At 43.0% G+C, this 19,837-nt stretch overlaps 1 long non-coding RNA gene across 2 annotated transcripts; it reads left to right on the forward strand.

Annotated features, from left to right (window-relative positions):
• Positions 1-858: 858 nt before the first annotated feature.
• Positions 859-17,153, forward strand: LOC115080051. Of its 2 annotated transcripts, XR_003853500.1 has the most exons (4): positions 859-2,271; positions 2,402-2,669; positions 15,035-15,197; positions 16,402-17,153. It is a non-coding gene; the product is annotated as an uncharacterized LOC115080051 (long non-coding RNA). The 2 variants fall into 2 exon arrangements; XR_003853498.1 differs by having other exon boundaries at positions 859-2,669.
• The last annotated feature ends 2,684 nt before the right edge of the window (positions 17,154-19,837 follow it).

The raw sequence follows: 19,837 nt of genomic DNA on the forward strand, positions 1-19,837 counted from the left end.
CTCAAACCATACTTACCTGATTGTTTTAAACTTCACTTCATTTAAAATACTTGTTAACCAGAAACTGAAAGAAAACCAAGTTGTGTTAACTGTGGAAAACTTACGATACCTTTATAATATTTTCATTACTTGTTTCTCACTGTTTAAACTTGTGATAATAAATCTTGAGTCATAGCTCAGGATTTGTAAACTTTCTATCTGCTTACATTCAAGTTTTTTTTTCCTATTTGGGATCTGCCTTCTCTCTCTTCCCCTGGGAGACTTGCTGGGTGGGCTCTGGACCCCTAATCCTAATATTGGGAGACCCGGTAAGGAGAATTCCTTTTCTATCCTTTCCCCCCCTCTGATGGTGACTCCTCTGATACCACCTGAAACCCCAACGCTGTACCAATGGGAGGATCACTACGAATACACCCATCGGAGAGGTGGGGGGTTAGACTACAAGGAGACACCGCATGCAAGGCTAGCTCAGGTAATATACAAAACTATAATGCAGAGTCACTTGACTACCGAACCTTCTCTTACTGTAGAAGAGCAGTGGAATAGAGATCTAGAATACAAGTGGGCGTAGAGGGATGGAGAAAAATACGTGAAGCCGCTCAGAGTTTCTCTATGTTCTTATCGTTCCGAATTAATGTTTAAACTCCTTTTATGTACTTATAGATATCCCTTATTTTTTCATAAAATATCTCCCTGTGCATCCAGGCTTTGTTGGCGAGGATGTGGCCAGGTGAGTTCTTACATGAATGTATGATGGTAATGTCCTGTTGTAAATGCTTTTTGAATAAGGGTGAAAAGACTGACCTGCATGATACTAGAGGATACAGTGGAGTTTACACCAGAGGTTTGTTTATTGGAATTGTCAGAGCTACAAGTTCTTGTTAAATATAAGAAACAGTTTTTCAAGCATTTATACATGTTGCACGATTTACCATTGCAACTAAATGGAAATCAGCCCCTACATTAGAGCATTGGTGTAAACTGGTGCACGATATTGCATTCATTGAAAAGATAACATTTGTTAAGAAATAACATTGTTTTGTATGATAAGATATGGGAGAAGTATTGACAGTTTTATAACTGTTACACCATGTAGAGGACCATATACAACTAACTAACATTGTATATTAGACAGTACAACTGCTCCACTGAATATACCTGGCTATCTTAAAGTTAGCTGGATAAGTTAAACCAGCTAAATTTAGGACAGCCCTATGACCTGACCAAAGTTGACTGGTTAATTCAGCTGGTTAACTCTGAAAATCAAATTAGCCGGTTAACTTATGCGGCCAACTGAAATCTTCCTCAATTCACCCATTCCCCACCACTGAGTTATCCAGCTAAAAACTTAGCCACATAATTCACTTTCCAGCTAAGATCCATTTTGAATATTGGCCTCCTAGTGAACAAAAATGGTAAAATGCTCATTTTTCACTTTTTCATCTCTTTTGTGATAGACCATGGCTGTATTCTAATTCCTCATTTGCTGTTTACTATGTGGTAAGATGTTTCGAATTTGGAAGTCCAAAGTCCTATGTATTTCACAATTATGATTTCTTTGGATTGCTGTGTTTTTCTTTGAGAAAAATGAAGAGTTAAAAAAAAATTAAACTGCATGACATCTTCCTTCAACGTCGCTATGACCATGTAACTTCTCTTCTCAAGTCCGATTCACTTCTGCATATAGTTAAAGCTCCTCTTACTCACTTTTAGATGCATTCACTCTGCAGCTCTTCATTACCTATCATTTCTTCTCTCTCCCTACACTGTTCCTTCTGAACTCACTTCATCAACCAAATTGCTCATATCTGTGCCCTTCTTCTCCACTGCCAACTCCACGCTTTCTACCCTTGTTGTGTTTATGGAATAAACTTCCTGAGTCCATGTGTCGTGTTCCAGTCTGACCATATTCATATCCAGTTTAAAAACTCACCTATTTGAAGCTGCTTTTTAAATCCTAATGATTTGTCTACCATAAATACACTTCCCATATACTTTTGTTTGTCATGTATGTTTGTCTTGACTAGATTGTAAACTCCAAGAAGATGGGACTGCCTTTCATGTGTACCTGTATAAAGCTGTGGATATCTAGTACTGCTTTAGAAATGACAACTAGAATAGTAGGAATGGGAAGTCAGAGGAAAGACTGCCTTGCAGACAAAAGATCCCAAGAGCCACTGCCTAAAGGAAAGCATCAGCCTAGGAGTTTCTGGAGTTTCTCAGCAGGAGTTCCAGTTTCTTTCTGGGAAGGAATCTGCATCCAGTTTTCAGGTACCATTGGAGAAGTGCCAAGGGTGGCTCTTTTCTGAAGAATACCTACTGCTAGTGGGGGCAGATTTTCTATTGACAGTCTATGATTTTTCTTCTGAAACTTTATTTTTCTGTTTTGATGGGCACTAAGCATCTATGATCCACTTGTGAGTTTGGAGATTTTTGCTGGAGGACTGTGGCGTTCAGGAGGCCAAAGATGGCTGCCATCTTCACTGAGCATAAATGAAAATCTATGACAACTTCCTGCCATAGGACAAACATGAGTGAGTGACCTGGACACTGCAGCCAACATGGTCACTCAGCAGCCACTGAGGATGCCTGTAACATTACCAAAGGGCATGAAAAGCTTATGTTCACCATTTCCGTATGAGAATATGTTGGAAGTCTGCCAGAGAAAGGTGAGCAAATTTAAAGCCTAAACAAAGCCAAGCAAATTTTTTCTCTGCTGTGGAAAAAGTTTTTATTAAAGAAGTGAGATGTGATGGCACAGTTTAACAACTGTTGTCCCCTGGCTGGTTTTAGAAGGATTGGCAGAGATGATGATGAATGCCCACACTACCAACTCATTCAGCAGCCTGTTTTGGCATAGTTGCATTGCTTCTCATTCAGAAGGCCCATCTATAAATCTGAGGTTTCTGCTACAGAGGTCTGCCAACAAAACTGGAAGTCCCACAAGGGTTTTACCACAAATGAGTAATGGGAAAGCTGCTGAAGGGAAGGCCTTACTAGTGTGCTCTGCCACCTTGGTTATGCCATCGATCACCAGTATCGATAGGCTGTATCCTGTACCTCATAATCTCTAGTGCTCTGGCTAATGCTAACAAGGAGGCTAGGGCTTTATTGCCTGAGGAGAGAGGGGAAAGTCTCTCAAGATATAGCTCTCATACCCTCCAGCACAGTGGAAACCCTTCTGGTGAGCAGACCTGAGATTTTCCAAGAAGCAGACACTGCCATGTCTAGGGTTACCTAGTAAAATAGTGATCATAGTAGAAAGAATAAAGGATCTAGAGGTACAATGAAAGCTGATGTCTCTTTCTGTCAATGTTGTCATGGGACAGTAAAAAGAATACAGGATTTAGAGCTACAGTGGAGGCTGGTGTCTCTTCCTGTCAACGTTGCTGTGGGACAGTCTTGTTGGAAAAAGAAAGACAAGGGTGGTGAGGGGCAGTGTATGATTCATTTTTTATTTTTTTTATTCAAAACCTTTTATATACCGTCGTTTAGTAATGCACTATCACACGGTTTACAATTAGGCACGTAAATAAGTCTGGTTTGGTTTATGAATTATCTAGAGGGTGTCAATAAAGGTTTCAGTTACATGTTTCAATAATATACTCTATATGGAAAATGGATTGGAATTTCCATTTGTATGATTAATAGGATAATCATATACTTTTTATACTGTCCTTCTCTTAAATTAATATTTATTTATTTATTTAAAACCTTTTTTATACCGGTGTTAGTGTGTACATCACATAGGTTTACATCATAACAAAATGCTTAGAAAATACATTTAACAGGGGTACAACATGGTAAGGGCAGGGTGCAAGCAAAGAAAGCATAGAAATACAGCGCAACTGGCAAGAGGTTATTAATATAAGTAACTATTGGTATATATAATGCTAGATAATATCATAATTGTATGTTAATATATACATTATGTACAAGAGTACATATAATCAAAGAGTACAATGGTGTTAGCAGTGGTGGCGGGTAGTGGATAAGGGGAGGCAGATTGTAGCAGGGAGAGAAGGTTAGTTATAATAAAATAATACTTATATTATTGTAGCAGGGAGAGAAGGTTAGTTATAATAAAATAATACTTAGCAATAATAAAGTAATAATAAAATACTTAGCAATAATAAAGTAATAAAATAATAAAATATTACTTAGCAATAATAAAGTAAGCAATTACGCTTTTAGGTGACTTTCTGCTGTGTGTAGGTGTTCTTACTCACCGATCTCACTGTGAAAGGCTTTTTTGAAGAGCCATGTTTTTAAGCTTTTTTTGAAGAGTTTTAAATCTTTCATTAATCTTATTTCGAGTGGCATTGTGTTCCATAATATTGGACCCGCTAGAGATAGTGCTCTCCCTCTAACTTGGGTCAGTTTTGCTGTTTTGACCGAGGGAATGGTTAGTAGAGCTTTATTGGCTGATCTGAGATTTCTTTGGGGGACATGCAGTCATAATGCAGTGTTTAGCCAATCAGCATTTTCGTCATTGATTAGTTTATGAATTGTGTATATTGTTTTAAATTGCACTCTTTGCTCTATTGGCAGCCAGTGTAAATCGGCAAGTGTTTGAGTGATATGATCCCTTCTGCTTTTTCCAATAAGTATTCTGGCAACCGAGTTCTGTAGTATTTGTAGTGGTCTTAGTGTTGCATATGGTAATCCTAGGAAAAGTGTGTTACAATAGTCTGTGCTAGCGAATATTAGTGCTTGCAGAACTGTTCGAAAGTGTGCTTGAGTTAATAAGGGTTTTAGTCTCCTAAGGATCATTAATTTGGCATAGTCTTCTCTAACTTTCAGTGATATGTGTTGCTTAAGGCTGAGTTCTGTGTCGATTATTACTCCTAGGTTTCGAGCTTTCTCAGTTAGCTCCACTGTTTTGTCATTTTTAAGTTTGATGGGATTCTGAATTATTTCAATGTTTTTTTGTTCAAGATGTATAAATTCTGTTTTTTCAATATTAATTACTAGTTCCATTTGGTTTAGTAGTTGTTTTATTATATCTAAGTATAGCGTTGCAAAGTTCAGTGTCTTTTCAATTGTGTCTTCTAACGGTAGAATTAGCTGAATGTCGTCAGAATATATATAATGTATGATACCTAGTCCTGCCAGTAGGTGGCAAAGGGGCAGCATGTAAATGTTAAATAGAGTCACTGAACGTGCTGAACCCTGGGGGACCCCTGTCTTTAGCTCGATTTTGTCTGATATTGTGTTTTTTATCTGTACCTGAAAAGATCTATTGTTAAGGTAGGATTTGAACCATTCAATTGTTTTGTTTTGTAATCCTATTTCTTCTAACCTTTTCAATAGTATGCTATGGTTTATTGTGTCAAATGATGCTGACAGATCTAATAATATCATAATGTAGTGTTTTCTGCTGTCAAATCCGCGTAGTACATTATCTGTTAGAGAGATTAGTAATGTTTCGGTACTGTAGTGTTTTCTGAAGCCATGTTGCAAGGGGTAGAGTATGTTATTGTTGTCTAGATGTTCTGCCAGTTGCTTTTGTACCACTTTTTCAATTAATTTAGCAAGCATGGGTAAGTTTGAAACAGGTCTATAGTTACTTAAGACATTTGGGTCACTGTTTTTCTTTTTCAGTATTGGCTTTATTATTACACTTTTTTAAATTCTTTATAGCTTTTTAAATTTTACAAATCAAAAGATTCATAACAGAAATCACAGATGTCATCGCAATTGAAAGAAACATAAAAGAGAACAAAATAAAAAAGAGAACACCATGTTGTATATGACTTCTTAAGAAAACAGTCAATGATTCTAATTCTAATTCTGATTCAGGCTGAAGAAGGGAGAATTTTTATAGAATTGCAGTCTAAAGAAAAGGTATAAGATTTTATGCGGCATGATACACCTACTAATTCCTAATTTCATGGCTCTGGGGATGACGTGGGCTGTTTTTTTAGATCAATAAACCCTGCCAATTGTTCTGGTGAAAAGAAAATATTACATTCATCTCTTTTTTTCACTAAACACAAGGGAAACGCATCAGGAAGGTATATCCTAAAGTTATTACTTCTTGACGAAGATTTAGAAATTGTTTCTGTCTTTGCTGCGTTGCCAAAGCTAAGTCTGGAAATTTCTTTACATTAGAATCTTAGTACATGATAGGATATTTCCTAAAGTAAGTTTTCATGATTTTATTTACTTCATAATTTGTAACCAAGGAAATTAGCAAAGTTCCCTTATCAATGACCACTAGTTCTGAATTTTCTAGAAAATTTGTCAGATAACCTTGAAAGGGAACATTTGACACATTATTCCTAGAAATAGGCAAAAAATAACAGGTATTTACTATAGGCATATCCATATCAGAAAATCCTAAAACTTCAACAAAAAATGTCTTAAGTGTAATATATGGAGTCTCTCCTACTATACGAGGAAAATTCTAAAGACGCAAATTTAAACTTTTCAAATTATTTTCGAGTGACCTATACGTCTGTCCAATCTCAAATGATCTTTAGCAACCACAGCTTTGAATTCTTTCGTCTTTTCTTCTTCCTTTTCCAATAAAGTAACTCTCCTATTTGTCTCAATCAATTTAAGATCCATAGCAGATAACTCTTGAAGTTGTTTAACATTGGCTTGGTTTAATGTTTGATAAGCATTTTTCATTTCCAATCTAAACCCTACTACCAAATCCCAGAGTCCTTGTAGAGTCACAACGGCAAGACTAAGGAGGGAAGGAGGGGGGTCGCCTCCAAGACCACCGGTATCACTGCTCTCTCCCCTACCTGCTTCAATGCACGGTGGAAGATCTGCAGTGATTCCTCTGGCTGGTTGTACCGGCATCAGCAGTTCTCCCACAGCTACCTCCACTCTTCCTGCGAGTTCCGCAGTGATGTTCACAGCTGTTGGTGAGATTATCCTCAACGCCTCTGGGCCAATACTCCCCTCCAAGACGGGGGTGTCCCCGGAAGCAGAAACATTTCCCGGGTCAGCTCCACCATCTCCTCCGTCGTCCCTCTGTGCCGGCGGCCTCCTTTGATCGGGACTCAGCAATGCTTCCTCCAAGAGCACAAGAGGCTCTCCCTCGCTTTTTCACACAACGGGATCCTCAGCTCCTGGATTATTGCACTTTTAAGTGAGTTTGGCATCATTCCTTCGCTAAGTGATAGATTAATTATTTTGGCTATTGTGTAGGAAGTTATATCAGCTAGTTTTTTTATATCCATGGTGGGAATGGTGTCAATTTTATGTGGGGTGGGATTCAAATGTTTTAACATGGATTCCACTTCTATCTGGGATACCTCGTCAAATGTGGACCATTGTGTCACGTCTCTTTTGTGCATCTTGATCTCCTGCTTTGTTAAGATCAGAATCTTCGTTTTAAGGCTTGTGATTTTGGGCCTTATTTTCCAATATCGCATTAGGGGGTGTTACCAATGCAAATGAGGCTTCTTTCGTGCAGTGGGGAAACATCGTGTGTGGGATGTCACCGCACGCGATGTTTTCCCACTGCACGATGATTCTGTCAGTGTTTTATCGCAGTGCACGATATTTGCCGGTTTCATTTATCACGGTGCACGATATTTGCCACTTTTTGGAGATAGTTCGAGAGAGAGAGAGAGAGAGAGAGAGAGAGAGAGAGAGAGAGAGAGAGAGAGAGAGAGAGAGAGAGAGAGAGAGAGAGAACCTTACTATAGTGCCTATGCCCTACATAGGTATTTGAATCCCTATGGGAGGGCTACCTACTAACTCGGGGTGGGGATTAGGTATGAGCGTCGGGGGTTGGGGGCCACTTTTGCATTCCACATGAGACCTACGGACAGAACAGTGGTCTCTAGTGCAGATTTGCTGGCCGTCGGAGTGAGGACGCTCACTCCAAGCGGAGATTTGGCTAACATTCTCTCCACCTAGCATGTTGTTGCCCAGGTAGAGTGTCCATCAAGCTAGGTAGAGAGAACGTTGCCCAAACCACTTCTTGGAGTGAGCGTCCTCACTCCGACGGCCAGCAAATCTGCACTAGAGACCACTGTTCTGTCCATAGGTCTCATGTGGAATGCAAAAGTGGCCCCCCAACCCCCGACGCTCATACCTAATCCCCACCCCGAGTTAGTAGGTAGCCCTCCCATAGGGATTCAAATACCTATGTAGGGCATAGGCACTATAGTAAGGTTCTCTCTCTCTCTATCTCTCTCTCTCTCTCTCTCTCTCTCTCTCTCTCTCTCTCTCTCTCTCTCTCTCTCTCTCTCTCTCTCTCTCTCTCTCTCTCTCTCTCTCTCTCTCTCTCTCTCCTGAAACAGGCTGTCCGGAACTATCGTGGACGGCGATAATCCTTTTCTGGCCCGCAGTGCTACCACTGCGGTTGTTTCACCGCACACGATACACAGGTTCCCGCTTTACATATGCTCCGCCCCAACTCCGCCCCCTGAATACCAAATGACTAATACGCGATTCGCAAATTTATCACACGCGGTAAAGTGCTTTGAAAATGAGGCCCTTTGTCTGAGAAATACTGTGCTATATCTCTGCATTTATTCTCTTGTGAGGTTTTTAAGTATGGGTATAAGGCTGAGGACCAAAGAGGAAAGACAAGAAAACTGACTTAGATAAGGAATGGTATCCTGCAAGCAGTCAGACTTGTGCAGCTGACAGCTGAAATTTGTCCTTAGCTAGAGCAACATAGATGGGGCCAACAAAACAACCAGGAAGACTGGGTGGACCAATTGGTTCTTATCTGCTGCCATCTACTATGCTACTGTGGTACTGAGAATTAACAGATGCTCAGTAAAGCTTGTTATTCAATTGTCATTAGTGTCAAATTTTCAGGTAAAAAATGCACAGGCAGAAAGGAGCTAACTAACTCCAGTGTTTGAGGGCTCGAAACAGATTGTTTTCTCAGACTATCCATACTAAATATTCATGAGATATAATTACAAGTCCATTCTGGAAGAACCTGACTAGTTTGCCGATTTTTGCTTCCCTGAATTCTAGACATGCTTTTGGCTTGTAAGGATTGTGGTTCACAATTCATGAAGTAAAATGTAAGAAAAAAAAGAAAAGAAACCATTTTATTAATGAAAAGTTTTGGCTTCTTGAGTTTGAAAAGGTCCCCAGTAGAAATAATGCAGAGCTGCCTACTGATGCTCAGTTTAAAGTGACAGCAAGAGCCAAGCATGCTTTTTTTTTTTTTTTTTAAACTGTGGGCCCGATTCCCATTGCCACTCATGACCTGGAGTTAGCTGGGAATGCTGGAAAATATGCATTGGGCAGTCATTTCTCAAAGCTCTAATACAATGCCAAAGGAAGAAACATGCAAATCAGTCTTGAAAACCCAACTTCCAAAGTACAGCTTACAAATTACAATCTCTTGTGCAAAAATCCAAGTTCAATAGCTTAATTATTCAACTGCAGGTTTGTAGTCACGCCACAAAAGGAAGGAATTTCAAGCACATTGTGTGTGGCAAATTCACAATCCTTCCTCCATGAACCCTGCACCTTTCATTTTCCTTCTGAAAGGCAAGGCAAGAATATACCATTAACAGTCATATATAGCTGCTTAGAAATGGTAATTAATGGTGTGTTCAGTCTAATGTAAAAAATGCATGCCACGCATTTAATACACATATTTTCATGTGTTTATGTGCCTCAGGGATTTACTGTATATCCCCCCCCCCCCACACACACACACATCTTGCAATGCATATCTGAATTGATATTATAAATTTGTATTTGCATGCTAAGAGCCTGTACACCCTCAGGATGAACACCTATTTCTATTCTTAAATATATATAGAAATTCTGGCTCTTCATTTGGATGGCACAGCCAGTCCTCTGCGTCTGAGGTTTTTGGTAATGAGCATTGGTTGCACACTGCAATTTACTCTTTTCTTCTCTTTCTCAAGGGATTGCTTTGGTATCCGAAAGAAAAATAAAATATTGCCTCTCATCTGTAATTGGCAATGCCACTGATTTTCTATGACATTTTCACTTTTCAGCTGAAACATTTATTGATCTTAGGCTTCTCTGGGGGTGGGGGGAGGGGTAGGAAGGAGAGAGAGAGGGAGAAAAATAGCATTTGAAAATCACTAGCAGATGCTCAATAAAATGTTTTCAGTTGAGTCAAATGGAGAAGGAGGTCTTTGTGCAAAAGATGGCATCCAGCCTGCCCTGGATATTCTACTGCTGAACTTGGAAGTATTTGAAAGAAACACAAATATTACTTTATAACATTAGGAGCAACCAGGGTTGGCTTAATCATTAGGCAGACTAGGCAATCACCTAGGCCAAGGGTAAGCAAACTACGGTTCACAGGCCAAATGCGGTCCATCATCAGATTTCTTCCAGCCCACTGATCTATTTAAAATTTACATTATGTGCAGCCCATGTGATGTTGGGCTGTGAATGGTGCGCTGGCAGGGAAGATGACTCATCTGACTTACGCTGCATTGAATTTTGCACTGGCGGGATTTCCACCCCCGCTAGCAGGAAGTGTACCCGTCTTCCTTGCAGTGCATTGAATTATGCGCTGGCAGGGTTCCTACCCCTGCCAGCAGGAAGAGGACCCATTCTGCATTGTTGCACATTTAGTGATATGCTGGAGTGGTTCCCACTCCCCACCAGCAAGAAGACTGACACCATGGCATGGTTTGCTGGCAAGATTCCCATCCTTCGCCAGCAAGAACAGGCCCCACAGCACCATGGTGTGACGTGCTGGTGGGATTTCCACTCCCTGTCTGCAAGAAGAGACCCTGCAGTGTGGAGGGCCCGAAGCTGACCTGCTGGTGGTCTTCCAGCACTTAGCTGGCAGGAAGAAGATGATGACAATCCCGACAAGAAGGTTGAGATACATGGTGGGTTGGTATGGGAAGGGAAGGGGGTGAGAGTGGTGTGTGTGACTGAGAGGGGAGAAAAGGAAGGGACTGAATGGAGGGAGGGAAAGGGTGTTTAACAGGGAAGAGAGTGAATGAGAGGAGGGAGAGGGAAAGGAGTGAGTGGGAAGAGGGAGCATGACTGAGGGAAGGAAGTGAGGGATGAAGGGAAGAGGGTGAATGGGAGTGAGGGGATTGAGTAGGAGAGTGAGTGACTGGGAGGGAAGGGAGGTGAATGAGTGAAGGGGTGAATGGCTGAAAGGTGAGTGAAAGGGAAGGGGGAGTGAGGAAGTGGAAGAGAGGAATGAGAAGAGAAGGTAGAAGTGTGGTTCTTCCCACCTTCCCTTCACTAATCCAATCTCAGGATGACTGGAAATCAAAAGTTCATAGGTATGGAGGGAGGGAAATTTTTATCTTTATTAGTTTTAATTATTAGGTGTTTGATATGACTGCTGTTTCAAAATATTTAATTGATTTTGGGGAAATGTTTGGAGTTTTTTATCTTTATTCTTCTTAATTATTATATGTTTTATTCTTCATTTATTTTGATATATTATTTTTATTAGTATGGTTTACTCACTGTTTAGTTTTTTTGTCTGCACTTTGCTTTTTATACTTTATGGCCTTTTAATTCTTATTTGATGAGGGTCTGTCTGTGTTCTGCATTTGTGACCGAGGTAAGGTAGTCTGCTAGCTGGCAAAACGTCTTGTACCTCTTGGGGTTGAAGGTCTTGCTGATTTTGTTAGAGGCTGGGATCCATGATTGAAGTGGCTCCTAAGGTGCTAAAAATGATTGTGTGAAAGCCTGCGGTATACTGAAATGCCTGTAGCGAGTGCTAGGGGTTTGGTTGTTATGTCGAGGAGCTCCAAGGAGGAACTGCCCACCGGGTCCTTCTTGCAGTCAATAACCTGTAATGTGGCCCCAGCACAAAAACGTTTGCCCACCCCTAACCTAGGCCATCCGCTTCTGAGGGGGTGACAAAGAACAGCAACAGTGGCAACAAAATAACAGGCCATTATAGCCACACAAACTCACAAAGCCATCAGTGCTTTTAATCACTTTGAGGTCAATATTCAGTAAACTGGCTAATACCAATATTACCGAATAATTATGAATGGCTAAAAAAGAGCCGGGATTATCAAGCCAACTAGAAATATAGGCAGCTAAATGATATTGTTGCGTCCGTCAGTGCAGACGGCTGCGACTGCTCTGCCTCACCTCTTTTTTACCTTTCTCCTCCTCCATGGGTAAGATGGCTGCTTCCGGTGCTGAATGCCGAAACCCTTGGCGTCTCCAACTCAGCATGGGCGTCCCCAACCGCCATGCTCCTTCCCGTGGCCTCCTAGAGCGCGTGCGCGCATGCTGCCTCGCTTATCTACATGTCATGGCGGGAACCTCGGGGCGTCCCCACCGCATGATGTCAATACCTCCGGGTATTTAAGCCTCCACTCCGCTCCTAACGAATGAGTTAGCAAGGACTTCGGTTTAGCTACTCCGACCGCTTCTAAGATGCACGCTTAGACTCATTGCTACCCTCCGGGATATCTCGCTCCTGAAGAAGCTCTGGGCACCTGCTCCTCGGGGGTCTCTCGCTTCCAACCATCCTTCAGGGTTTCTACTTCTAACTCAGACAACCGCTCCTCGGGGATCTCTCTTTTCATTTCAGGATTACCTGTGCTTCCAGGTACTCGCTCCTCAAGGGCCTTTCCAACTCAGGGTCCCACCTTCATCTTCTACCAGGAGGATTCCAGCACTACTCTTCAGTGAGTACCTTTATGATCCAGCTCTCCATTTCCACCCACCAGGTTCGGCTTATCCTGCTCTGCGAAACTCTACCAACCTAGAACATCTGGGTGAGACTTCTACATTTGAGATTGTCTGAGCGTATTGGCACCTTGCTAGCTTCAGTGCCTTTCCTTCCTTCACATATACCATCTATCTACAGCAGTACAATAAAGCTTTCCATCTCCAGTGTCTGCTCTCTGAGTCTAGCCTATCGCTGTGGTTCCCTATGGGGCCCCTCCCCGTGGGAGGAGTCATCGCCACAGCGACTAAGAGTCCACACCATGCCACAAACCCAACAGATATTAAGTGGATATTTGAATATGGGGCTGAACAAGTAAGTAGTGAATATCAGAGCAAGCCTATTTATTGTTGATAAGCATCTATGTAATAATCAGATAAATTTAAATATCACTACTTAGCCAGTTATCTCACAATTACCAGATAACTTTCTAATATCATCACTTGAATGAGTAGATGTGAATCGGTTATTTACACTTTCAGATAATAGAAGGACCAGGGGGCATTCCATGAAATTAGCATGTAGCACATTTAAGACTAATCTGAGAAAATTCTTTTTCACTCAACGCACAATTAAGCTCTGGAATGTGTTGCCAGAGGACATGGTTAGTGCAGTTAGGGTAGCTGGGTTCAAAAAAGATTTGGATAAGTTCTTGCAGAAGAAGTCCATTAACTGCTATTAATCAAGTTTACTTAGCTAATAGCCACTGCTATTAATTGCATCAGTAGCATGGGATCATCTTGTTGTTTGGGTACTTGCCAGGTTCTTGTGACCTGTTTTGGCCTCTGTTGGAAACAGGATGCTGGGCTTGTTGGACCCTTGGTCTGACTCAGCATGGCAATTTCTTATGTTCTTAGGGGCGGATTTTCAGAGCCCTGCTCGCCTAAATCCGCCCAAAACCGGGCGGATTTAGGCGAGCAGGGCCCTGCGCGCCGGTGAGCCTATTTTACATAGGCCTACCGGCGCGCGCAGAGCCCCGGGACTCGCGTAAGTCCCGGGGTTCTCCGAGGGGGGCGTGTCGGGGGCGTGTCGGGGGCGGGCCCGGTCGTCGCGGCGTTTTTGGGGCGTGTCGGCAGCGTTTTGGGGGCGGGGTACGGGGCGTGGCTACGGCCCGGGGCGGTCCGGGGGCGTGGCCGCACCCTCCGTACCCGCCCCAGGTCGCGGCCCGGCGCGCAAGAGGCCCGCTGGCGCGCGGGGATTTACGCCTCCCAGAGGGAGGCGTAAATCCCCCGACAAAGGTAAGGTGGGGGCTTAGACAGGGCCGGGTGGGTGGGTTAGGTAGGGGAAGGGAGGGGAAGGTGAGGGGAGGGCAAAAGGAAGTTCCCTCCGAGGCCGCTCCGATTTCGGAGCGGCCTCGGAGGGAACGGGGGTAGGCTGCGCGGCTTGGCGCGCGCCGGCTATACAAAATCGATAGCCTTGCGCGCGCCGATCCAGGTTTTTAGCAGATACGCGCGGCTCCGAGCGTATCTACTAAAATCCAGCGTACTTTTGTTTGCGCCTGGAGCGCAAACAAAAGTAGGCCTATTCGCGGAGTATGAAAATCCGCCCCTTATAGTATAGAGCCAGTTATATTAAAAAAAATGTGTGTGAAGAGCCCTGCCGCTGAGAGCATCCTCTAGCAGCAGGGAAAATATTTGTGAAAATGGCGCCACCCAGTCAACTTCTCAGTTTTACAGGAAAAGAAAAGACACTGTTGGTCAGACTTGTCCTGGCCAAAGCGGCCATGCACTTGTCCCCTGGGCCCAGGAGAGGAAGCCTCAAGGCCAGGACATGTGCTTGGTCAGACATAAGATGGTAGTATAACCGGTAAGGAAGCAATAGATTCTGGGGTACTATCTGATGGAATAGGGTAATTAATTGTATCACCTGTCCCCAATGGGCTAGCTCTATTTGCAACTGGGTTGGTAGTGTCTGTAATGGTAGGAGTTGTACAGTAACCTAAATGCATAGTGGAACCAATGAGCCAAAGCATCTGATAAATTGAAAGCTTACATAATGATCCTTACATACCTTACATAACTATCCATCCTGACTGAGATTGTGAGGGAGAAGAAGGAAACGTTTAACATCTGCATGCATAGTCTCACATGGTCCTCGTGTATTTGGACTAGACACTGATGCCAGCAGCTGATAGGTCTTGACAGAAGATCAAGGGAGGACAGAGGGTCAGGAGAAGCAGGAGAGGACAGTGTTCCTCCTGTAGCATTGCACATTTATTAGGCACTGCCCTTCAGATGTGCTGCTGGCTTCCAGGTACATAGAACAATGCATTTGCTATCCTGGCCAGGGTGGTAGCTTATCTATGTTGTTTGAAAAGCAGGATCTGCTGGAGGGATTAGAGCTAAAAGGCTAAGAGAACTGATGTTTCTCACAGGCACTTTACCTTTTGTGCAGGTCTCTATCCACAGCTCTTCCTGGCTTGCATAATTGTGTGCTTCTAAAAGTCATACAGCAACCAGACAAGGGCTGAAGGCCTTAAAGGCCCGATGATGCATCCCCTGGTGGCAGGAGCCCAAGCTGTTAGTGCAGCTGTGCCAAGATCTTCAGCCAACTGAGGGTAAGTGTTAATCTGTTTGAGTGGCCCTGCTGGAATCACAAAAACATTAGCTATATTCCGTGCCTTATTCATAGCAAAGATGACTGTGTAAAAGCCTTAGGACACTATCATTTTGAGGCCATACACATCCAAATGCATTGTATAGGAACAGAAATAGATGTCATGATCAGACAACTGATTTTCTCCTCTTCCTTCATCCACGAGGGGACAAAATTGCACCTGTTTCTTCTTCTGCCACATAGGCCGGATGGTTCTTCTCTCTCCAACCCTCACTTGGCCCAGCTGATTTCCTTTTTCAGGGCTCACTTCTCCAGCATAGAAACATGATGACAGAAAAAGACTGCATGGCCTATCCAGATAGATTAAGAGGGTCATATATTGGAAAAGGGGGGTTGGGAAGGAGGGTTGGTGTGTTGGCATGCAACTTCAAAATATTTTTTTCAATTTTTTCTCTTGAGGGCGGCCTCTGGAGGCGGCAGGGTATCATAAGACATTGTGGTGGCCTCTTTCATACCCTGATGGCCTTCTTTAGAACATAGTATTCCTGCGAAAAGTGTCCACAATTACGTGCATTTTGGGTGTTTTATCAGGCGGTATTCTTCCCTGCAAATTCTGCCGGGGGAAAAATCATGCAGTTTCCAAAGGGGCTATACCAAGTAAAAATGTCATGGCTTGGTAAATGACACCTTAAATGTGTACCTAAGGCAATGGAGAATGAAATGAATTGCCTAAGGTCACAAAGAGTGTCAGTGGGACTTGAACCCTGGCTTCTCTAGTGGACATCTTGCTGCTCTAGCATCTAGGCTACTCCAGTGTCTTGGAGCTATGGTCACATAAAGTCATGGAGGTTGTCAATGTAGAGGCCATTCTGTGTAGTCTTGCATCATGTGGCCTGGAGCAGCCGTTGCAGCCAACCATTAGCAGCTCTGTGCTTGCCAAAACCCTCACCTCTGCTGATGCTTTCTCTCTCTCCCTTTTTGGGCAAAGCCATGGGCTCTATCTCCACAGCATATGGGAGGAAATCACAGGCAGTTATTAAGTGGCAGTGTTATCATTTGTGACAGCATCTCATAATTAAGCTTTCACCATTGTCAGAGGATATGGGCCAGTAATGATGATGTCAAGATACCTCTAAGTATTAAGTATTGTGAGAAGCAGTATAAGATGCTGACACATTGCTAATGATGCGTTTTTCTGTTTATAGGTATTCTGGTCACTTATGCTGTGCATTTTGAAGGCTCCAGACATCTCTGCTGCCGATCCTCTACCTCTTAATTGCACACTTTTTGTTATCAATGACAATGTGTGTATTCTGGGAAAAAAAAACATTCTTATGATAATTGTGTAATGTATCAAAATATGATGCACATGGGTGTGAGTTATGGGAATGCATCCAAATAAAGATTGGACGCTTTACAGAAAGTAAATTTTACAATATTTATTTATAAAGATAGAACAAATGATGTATACCAACATAAATCCCCCCCCCCCCCCACACTCCCCTACCTCCCCAACCCCCACCCACAGGATGGCATACTCAACAGTGGGATTAGTTGGGTAGGGGGTTGTTGGCAGAAGGCAGAGCGATGCCCGATAAGGGCTAGTCTCTCCTTCTCTAGAAGAAATGGATTTGATCTGTGGGTTTTTTTGCTTGTGCCCAGCAAACAGTAAGGCAGAGACTCTGGAAGTGAAGATATTGTTCTATTTATTTATTTATTTGTTTGTTTGTTGAGTTTGATCAGTTCCAACGATGAGGTCAGTACCACCTTGCTGTGGGAGTTGGAAGCTGGCTGTTTTATCCCATGGTCAGTAAACAGTGGGTAAGACTGCTGGTTTTGTAAGGACATTTGAAGAGTATTTGGAGTTATCTAATTTTTGGAACAAGGGAATTTTTTTTCATCCAATCCCTTGCCTTATGCTCGTTGCTGAAGAAACGTTTCCCACCCTCCATGGGGAAGAGATATTGGAAACTGGTTTGGTTAGAGAAAGAAGAGTAAATAAAGGAGGTGCTATGACTAAAAAGATCACTCTCTTTGTTATTATTGAACTTACTAAATAAATTGCAGACTATAAAAACTGATAAAAATTAAATAAAATATTTTGCTGTTCATGATTTTCATGATCCTAGCCTGGATCTTGAGTTTTAAGTTAAAGTAATTTTCAGTGGAACCTCGTTCTTCGATTTTGTGCTTTATTCAAGAATGCTTTTCCTCCAAAAAGACTCTGCTATTGTGAGTTTCTACCAATCATTGGAAGAGAGATAGAGAGAGTTGCTAAGACTGTTACCCACCACTGCACCAGGGGCCCAGGAGGTGGAACCTCCCCCCACTGGATGAACCCCGGCAATCCCAGAGGCTGGCATGGACAATGTATGAAAGGAAGAGAGGAGCTGCCCTGGGAACTGTGTGACCCCCTTTTACCAGTGCTCCCCACAATGGTGGAGGAGGGTTACGTATGGATGTTTAGGACCATAACATAGCACCCACATCTACCAACAATGACAGAGGCTCAGCAGCTCCAACATAAGTTCTCCCTCCCACCCCCACCCCCACACAAATGGCCAATCATGGAGGACTTGTGACCCCAATAAAAGACCTCCCTCTCACACACAAAAGAACGATGTGGGGGGCTCAGGGATCCAATCATAACACTTCTCACTTCATCACACTATTTTGCCCTCTCTCCTCCCACTTGGGGGTCCTCTCTACTTCTCAGCTCCCTCCTCCCAGCAGGCAAGCTGCACTGATGCTGGACTTTCTTTCCCCAGGAGTCCAGCATCAGTCCTCGTCTCTCCCCCACTTCCTTGCCCAGGCAGCAGTCTCTCTTCCTTCTCTGCACAGAAGAGAAGACATGAGGTGGGAGAACAGAGGTGGCACCATGTTTATTTTTGGGGGGGGGGGACCACAATTCAAGCAGGGGGAAGAAAAGAAGCCGATACTCAGTACCGGCACAGACCGGCACGTACGCCCTGGAAAAAAAGCTCTGATTAGGACAAATACATGAGGTGGTAAAGGCACTGAAACCTGGGGAAGAATTCTCAGGGTATCAGAAATGCAGTGTAATGTAGTCTGGTAAAGGTCTAGGAGTGATCAGATGACAGGAGCTAGACCACTAGGAAGCAAAACATCAGCAGAAGAAAGGAATGGAAGGCAAGGACCTTCAGAGGAGTGAGAAGGACCCCAAGAGTGAGAATTTGTAAACCCTGATAATTCTGGTCTTGCAAACGGGTTGGAGGAAATCCTTCAGATACCTATACCAGTGAACACCTGAGACTAGGAACCTGAGTTGAGAGTACTTTAAAACTCCCTCTTGGTTTTAAAATCCCTAGCACAGAGGTTACAGCAATGCCCAGGGCCTTTTCCACCAACCTGGTTCTCTCCTTCTCTCATGCATCCGGATTTCCAGCCCTGGGTGTTGAGGTTCCACAGGAGGGGAGAAGGACAATTCTCCAGGGCTTACAGTGCTCATTCTCAAAGTCCCACAATGTACTCACTTAGGTAGACCTCTCTTCAGTCAGACGCTCCAAATATGAGACCAAAAAACTCAGGCAACAGCCTTGGGAGTGGTGCTCAAAATAAAAGGGTTTACTGTAACATAAAGAAAAGTATCCATGCGAGGATTGTTGAAATCATCATCATAAAAAACAAAAAAATCACTCCCAAACTACGGTCTCCTTGTCCATTTTCAGCCTGAATCAGTGTCCTTTTCCCCACCATAAATTATCTTCGGCCCAAAAACCTCTTCTGGAGCACTGCAAGCCCACTTGACTGTTAGATAGGCAGATCCAGTTCCAATACAATCCTGTCAAGAAGAAGGACTTAACTTCAAAGCTGGTAAGCTCACAAAAAACAGGCCCACTCTCTGCAAGTCCAAAAAATCTCTGCTCTCTTCTCCTCTGCACCGGAAAACCCTTTCTGAACTGGGAGGTCACAAAATTAAGGTTTCTTCCTCTTATCCCCTTGTAGCAATAGGAGTGCCCACTGAGATCAGCTACAAAAATAAAAAAAAAAGTCTCAAAACTCCAAAAAGGCAGACAGCCACTCAAACCAACACTACAACCAACTCTTCAACTCAACTCCAACTGAGCATGCTCAACCCCAGATTATAAAGGGGAGCACTGACCAATCCCCAAAGCCAGGGAGAATGGCCATCACCTGGGGATCCCAGCAGATGAAAAAGGGGAAATGATATGTAGGGGCTTAGCCACTGTTACAGTAGGTTCATTCTGAGGTCCTACTCCCAAGAAACCAGACTGTGAGCATGTTTGGTGGGAGGGGATGAATTCCATGTATTCTACACAGCTGTTAACTGAACTGTTACTTGCCATTTGTTCTTTACCTAATGTTGTTGTATACCAGCCACCATGTCCTACATTTAAATAAAGTTTGCATTTTTGCAACGGTTTTTCTGCATGTGAACATTTTCTTTTGCACTGGTAAGGGTGCATGCGGTGTTATGTCTGACTGGGGCACTGCCAACTCACGTTGAGGAGGTGGGGAAAGCCTGGCACAGTACTGCCTATCAATCAGATAGTCCTTGGCATGCTAAAAGATGTAATGACAGATGGGCAGAATTAGTCAATAAGTTTTTAAAACTTCTACATCTTTTCAAGAACATTCTAATGTTTTGTGGTGAAATGC

Source organism: Rhinatrema bivittatum, chromosome 1, assembly GCF_901001135.1.
Source record: "Rhinatrema bivittatum chromosome 1, aRhiBiv1.1, whole genome shotgun sequence".
Lineage (NCBI taxonomy): Eukaryota > Metazoa > Chordata > Amphibia > Gymnophiona > Rhinatrematidae > Rhinatrema > Rhinatrema bivittatum.